A 6,006-nucleotide genomic window follows, 5' to 3' on the forward strand; every position below is an offset into this window, starting at 1 on the left:
TGGCCATTGCAGCACACAAGAAGGACCAAATAAACAGGATATCTTTTAACTTTTTCCATAGCATCAATAAAACCAGAGTAAATAAGCCTGGAGGGCGAGTTGTACCATTTGTAACAAACGAGCATGGCGTCTTCTGTTCTTAGCAAGGGAACCAGCTGTAAGATGGTCAAATGAAACACTGGAAATACTGGAAGGGAGATGGTGCTGCTGGTGTAGATAGTCTTGCATCTCAGTGGATATGACAGTGGCAGGCCTTTATCTTTTAGACAAAGGGAAAAGTAGCTTCAATTCTTCATGGATCAAATCTCCTTCTCCTTTACCCAATATTTTTCCTACTTTGGCCAATGCATTTTGTCACCTCCCCAAGCAGAGTACTCAATAGACCACTTAACTCTGTTGGGTTAGAGACATGACCCAGGAGGGAGAAAAAGCAGAAGAAAAGAATGGGTCCAGAACCCAGCTGTGAATTCTAGTGACTTTATCAGTCTCACAAATGGGGAAGTTGTAATGGTTTTCCTAGATTTTTTCCCCGGCTTTTCAAATATTTCTAGATCTTTCTGAAACAATGAAAATCAGACTTTCTCTGGTCCTTCTTCATACTGAGACAGTTTTGAGAGTGCTTCCGGTTTTCAAAACTATTATATTCAAAATTTTTCAAGCATATTTGTGCTTCTGTATTGATTTTAGGACTGATTCTAAGAGGCACTAGGGACACCTTCAATCTCTTCATTGACTATTTCCTCATATCTTCCAGCTGAAATTTTTCTATAAAAACCCATTCCAATTTCTGTAACATCATCTATGCAGGTTTTTTTCCATTGCTATTACTATGAAATTTTCTACTGAAATTTGACTTTGTAATGATTAGCAGCTTACAGATTTAATTTCTTTTTCCTGATGAAGTTGCTGAGGAAAGTGTCTGTCTTTATCCCAGGAGAGAACTAGAAGATCAACCCACACTCCACCCCAAGATTTATGCATAAACATACATGTTGGAGGTCTTAGGGGGTGGCCATGCTTCTGGCAGTCTTCAACTTGTAAAAGCAAACAGCAGAAGGGAGCTTTCCATCCTTGAGAAAGAAAACATGCCCGTAGTCCTGGGGCATAGAGCTTAGGTAACTGTGGACTGTACATAACACTTCTTCCTTCTAGGTAGCAAGCAGTATGTTTTGGGGGATTCAGTCTTCAAGTGGTAGTTTTGATGTTACAGTAAAAATGGCAGGTTATTTGAGCAACACAGAGCACTAACGCTGGCTCAGGTGAATTCACTCTAGTGCTAGGGATGCTCATGCTGGTGTGCCAGCAACAGCGTGAGGTTAAAACCAGCAGTTATCCAAGCTCCCATCTCTGCTGGGAGGACCACAGTATCATTCCCACTCCAGTATGGGTAATATCAGACCTGTGCACAATAAGCATCTATTTGCTTATCTGTTAAATTCCCACCCAAAACTGAGGTGAGATGGTCCCAGCCCCTTCCCACATAGTGGGAAGCATAGTTCTCCTCCTCTGCTACACCAGCATCTGTTTTCTGCCTGCTAGGTAGTACCATGACAGCAAAGGAAAATGTGCTCTTCAAATGTGGAGTAGGGTATTGTTTTTCACTTATCCTGGCTTTATGTAGATGGTCTGGCACATTTATTTGTTCATTTATTTGAGCAAATTAAAGCAAACTAAGCACATTTGACCTCAGATGGTCCTGGTTTAAGTTAATTTGAGAGACAAAGCTCATAAAGTTCCAGTAAAACACATCAACAACTTCCCAGCATAGGTTGAAATGTGATTGCTGAAACACAACCTCCAAAACCAGATACAGCATGGAGAGTCAAAGTCACAATAATCTGAAAAATATGGGAGAGTATATTGATAGCCTTACTAAGAAGTGGTATCTTTCATTCATGCCTTTGTTTTACAGTTGGTTGCTGTTTCACCCACAAGAAGTGCATCTATCAGATTTTGTGCATTAACATTCCTTTTCTAATCTAGCTTGGATATTTTATTTTAAAGCTGGTGATAACCTCAGGCCCTGGTCCAGCAAACACTTATGTGCTTGCGTATCTTTACTCGCAGGAGTAATCTTACTAGAGTAAATGTTTGCAGGTTTGTGGCCTTGGTTATCTCAATACATTATTTCTTTCCATTAAAATGTAATCTGTGTGATTAAAATAAAACATACAATTCTTTACTCAGAAACCCACCCAAAGACAAAGTGTGTTTATTAGACTAAGGGTCTGCACATTGTCATCCTTGAATTGCACTTCAATAAAAAAAGATCATTAACAAATGTAAAAGAAGGCAGTCTCGTATAGGATTGCACTGTATTTACAAGAATTTAGTTCGGATCGCGGGCTGATGGATTTACAGCTGGGTCTGAGGAGGGAGATGAAATAGCCACACTTCTCTGGAAATTTTTTTTTAAATGCAGTTTCTTTATCTTGGCATCACGCGAGTAGCACAGATTTCTTATTCTTGCCGAAGGTGGGCAGCAATGTCCTCCATCCAACGGGAGGGATTTCTGCTGGGGGGCTCCGGTGCGTCAGGTTTTGTCAGGCTGCACAATGGGTGGGTGTGTGCAGGTGCTTGCGTACGTCAAATAACAACCTAACCAGGCTCTCATCTGTCACACAGGTCACAGGCCTTTCCAGTGCAGATACTGCCCGTACAGTGCCTCTCAGAAGGGAAATCTGAAGACCCATGTTCTCTGTGTCCATCGCATGCCTTTTGACAACAGCCAGTATCCCGACCGCAGGTTCAAGCGCTCCAGAGTTGACTCCGAAGCTTCTGGGAATTTGGAGGAACCTGCAGCTGTCAAAGCGGGGAGCTCAGCAGAGCTAACGGAGGAGGGCAGCAAGGCCCAGGAGTGACGCAGCTCGGCGGAGCCGTCTCCATACTGCAGTAGCCTTTTACACCCGGTTTAGATACGTGTTTGGGTGAGGATGGGCTAAACTGCCTTCCAAGTGAAAGAACGGCGTGCAAATTCCCAGAAATGTATGGGATGCTGAAAACATTCAAATATATGTATATGCACAGGTACACACACACGTGCCTACATATATGTATATTTGCACACACACAGAGATAGTCATGCACACATTGAATATATATCTACACACACATGCACACACAAAATACACACATTCCATATGTGTGTATGTGTGTTTAAATATATATATTACACATGCAAAATAAATTTCCAGCCCTTGAAAATGGCTGCTAAACTGTTACCTGGCAACAAGTACTTCCAAACAATATAGGTGGGGTAATAAAGTGATTTAAAAATGTTAGGAGGTCGTTAGTTATTTAAAAAGCAGGGCAATTTCAAACTTTAAAGGGGTCTTTGTCCAAAAATAATGCTCTTAACAGAAAAATGATACCGTCTAAACGATTTAGCGTTGCCTTGAAGATTGAGGGGCTGTGTTTTCATTGTTGAAAACACCTTTATAATATGACACCAGCTGCTGTCATTTGCCTAGCATAGTAATGAGATGTGTTGGTAGACTGCCATGGTGCCAGTCTGACTGGAGCTGTCATTGCAGAGAAAATCAATTCAAGTGGTGTTGCAACTGCAGTATAGGAGAAACCTTAGACGGCCCACAAGCTAGGGTCAGTACTGACCTATATTGAAAAGTATTGTGATATTACATTTTCTTTTTTTTTTTTTTTTTTAATATACAGCCAAAAGAATCAATGGTTAGAAAAAATCTGCAACCCAATGTGTGACTGCAGATTTGAAATGTAATTCCATTTTTTGTAATCATCTTGCAGTATTGAGGGAAATGCTTTTATTCTTTTTTTTTTTCTTGTTGATGAAGAAGTAAGTTGCTATAAAAGTAGAAGTACAATATATAGAAATATTGTTTAGTGAAACTAGTCAGCCTTATCTATAGAAGGTGCTGGTGAGAAACAGAATTTTATTACATAGAAGGTTGGTAATTTTTTTTTCTTCTTCTGTTCTTTTCTTATTCTCTTTCAAACTACCTTTAAATTGATTTTTCTTTCTTTTTTTTTTTTTTTTTTTACACTTGAATGAAGGATTCCCCAGTCATGGTTAATTTTCATGTGTTAGTTTTTGTAAGTGTTACAGACATAGTGCAGAAGTTTCTTCTGGAGCAAGCTCTTATAAAGTAGCTTGACCTAAAACATGAATCCAAACTTCCTGTTCTTTGTCTCTAATGAAGAAAAGTGTTTTAGCTGATCTTCCTTTGGTTTTGTAAAGCAAATGCCTTCTATATTTTTGCAGATTTTAGCTTTTTTACTGATTGGATGCTCCAAATTTAGCAAGGTCTTTGCCACATAGGAAGCTTTTGAGAGACTATAATGAACCATATTCTTAAAAAAAAAAACTCATAAGAAAAATATCTGAAGGTTTATTCTGAAATTCTCTGAATGGCATAAAATTTTAGCCTTCCAATGTACTTCCTTTAATAGAAGCAAAATTGGTGCTGTTTATTGTCATGGTAGAGAAGTATTAACTTCTTCTAAAACAAAATCATCCAGACTTAAAAAAAAAAAAGTATAAAAAAAAAACAAGCAAATATTTCTTTGCAGGCTGGGAGCACAGAGTAAAACCCCAGGGCCTTAAAACTTCAGCTCTGCCTAAAGCAGTTTACAAAAAATACTAAACTGCAATCAATGTAAATAAAATTCTTAGCGCTACCCTGAGACTGGAAAAAATATCTCAGGCTAATAAGGAATACGGTTTGCATATGCTGTCGGAAAGGATGTCATCCAACTGAAGTTTCAGTTTAAATGAGGTCACTGTGTAACTTGGACCCATCTGGCACAGAGCAAGCTGCTTTTCTTGTTTTTCTAGTATAGTTCTCACTGCCTTACTTAAATCGAGTTGATAAACTTAATGCAACTGTTTCTATGATCCTAGATAAAGGATTGAAATGTTATTGAAACTTTCTGACTGTAGTAAGCTTTAGGATTTTAACTGCACTACTGTGTTTGGTGACTGTGTCAGTCGCTTGCTTTTGTGTGTTTGCGCCGCCTTCAGTATCTTAGGAAAAAAAAAAAAAGAAAAAAAGAAAAAAAACCCAACTAAACCACCCCCCACATTCCATTTCTTGCACTTTTTGAGCTCTTTCAGTATTCTTTTGTGTCTTCTGAGCATTTTCAGATACGACAGGCAATAATTCTGTTTGTGACACTGGAAACATCTCTCGCTCCTTGTGATGTGTGTGTAGATTCCATTTGGTCGGGTGCTACTGTCCCTATCCTCCCCTCTGACATAGCCCTTTTTCCAGAACATTTGTAACTTGTAATACAAACAAGTGACAGCAGCAGTGATGCATTGTCAGTTTCTGAATATCATCATGCTTCTCATATCTAAACATGTCAAGTTTTTTCTCTGTAACTTCTGTAGTCTGTGATACTGGTCATAATACTGTCTACATTCCTACACAAAGAAAAATTTCTATCTTGGAGGAAATCTGAGATCAATAGAGTAGAGGATTTTGTTGCTATGCTTGTAACGATTAGAAAACTTTGTATTTAAAATTTATTCTTGGTCATTATTTATTATTATAATACATCAGTTGACAGAACTTTATTCTGGTATAGAAGTATTAAAAGTTGTTTTTTCAGCAATGACTGTTTTCTTTCTGCTGTTAGAATAAAAATGTCTTTGAAGCAGTACAGTTTTATCCAGTGTTTTACGCAATAAAACCTCTACCTCTGAAAAAAAGTTTTCCTACTTGCTTATGTTTATTAGGAACAGTTAAAACATTATTTTCTGCAGCCTTGTCAGATTTTAAGAAAAATTATTGTCAGTAAATTCACAGTTGTTAGGCAGTTACTGGAGTGTATTTTGCTGGGTGTGTGTGCTCAGTCCACTTATTAATCTGAACAAATCTATATACAGTATATACATATATATATTATATATATTGTGCTTAATTAAAAGACTGTGGAAATCTGTTTTAGCATGTAGTAATAATTGTTTTATATACTACTACTACTTATGTACTATAGAAAAAGTCTTGGGGTCTATCAAGCTTTGATTTG

The sequence above is a fragment of the Antrostomus carolinensis genome, unplaced genomic scaffold (assembly GCF_000700745.2).
Source record: "Antrostomus carolinensis isolate BGI_N321 unplaced genomic scaffold, ASM70074v2 scaffold3043, whole genome shotgun sequence".
In the NCBI taxonomy this organism is placed as follows: Eukaryota; Metazoa; Chordata; class Aves; order Caprimulgiformes; family Caprimulgidae; genus Antrostomus; species Antrostomus carolinensis.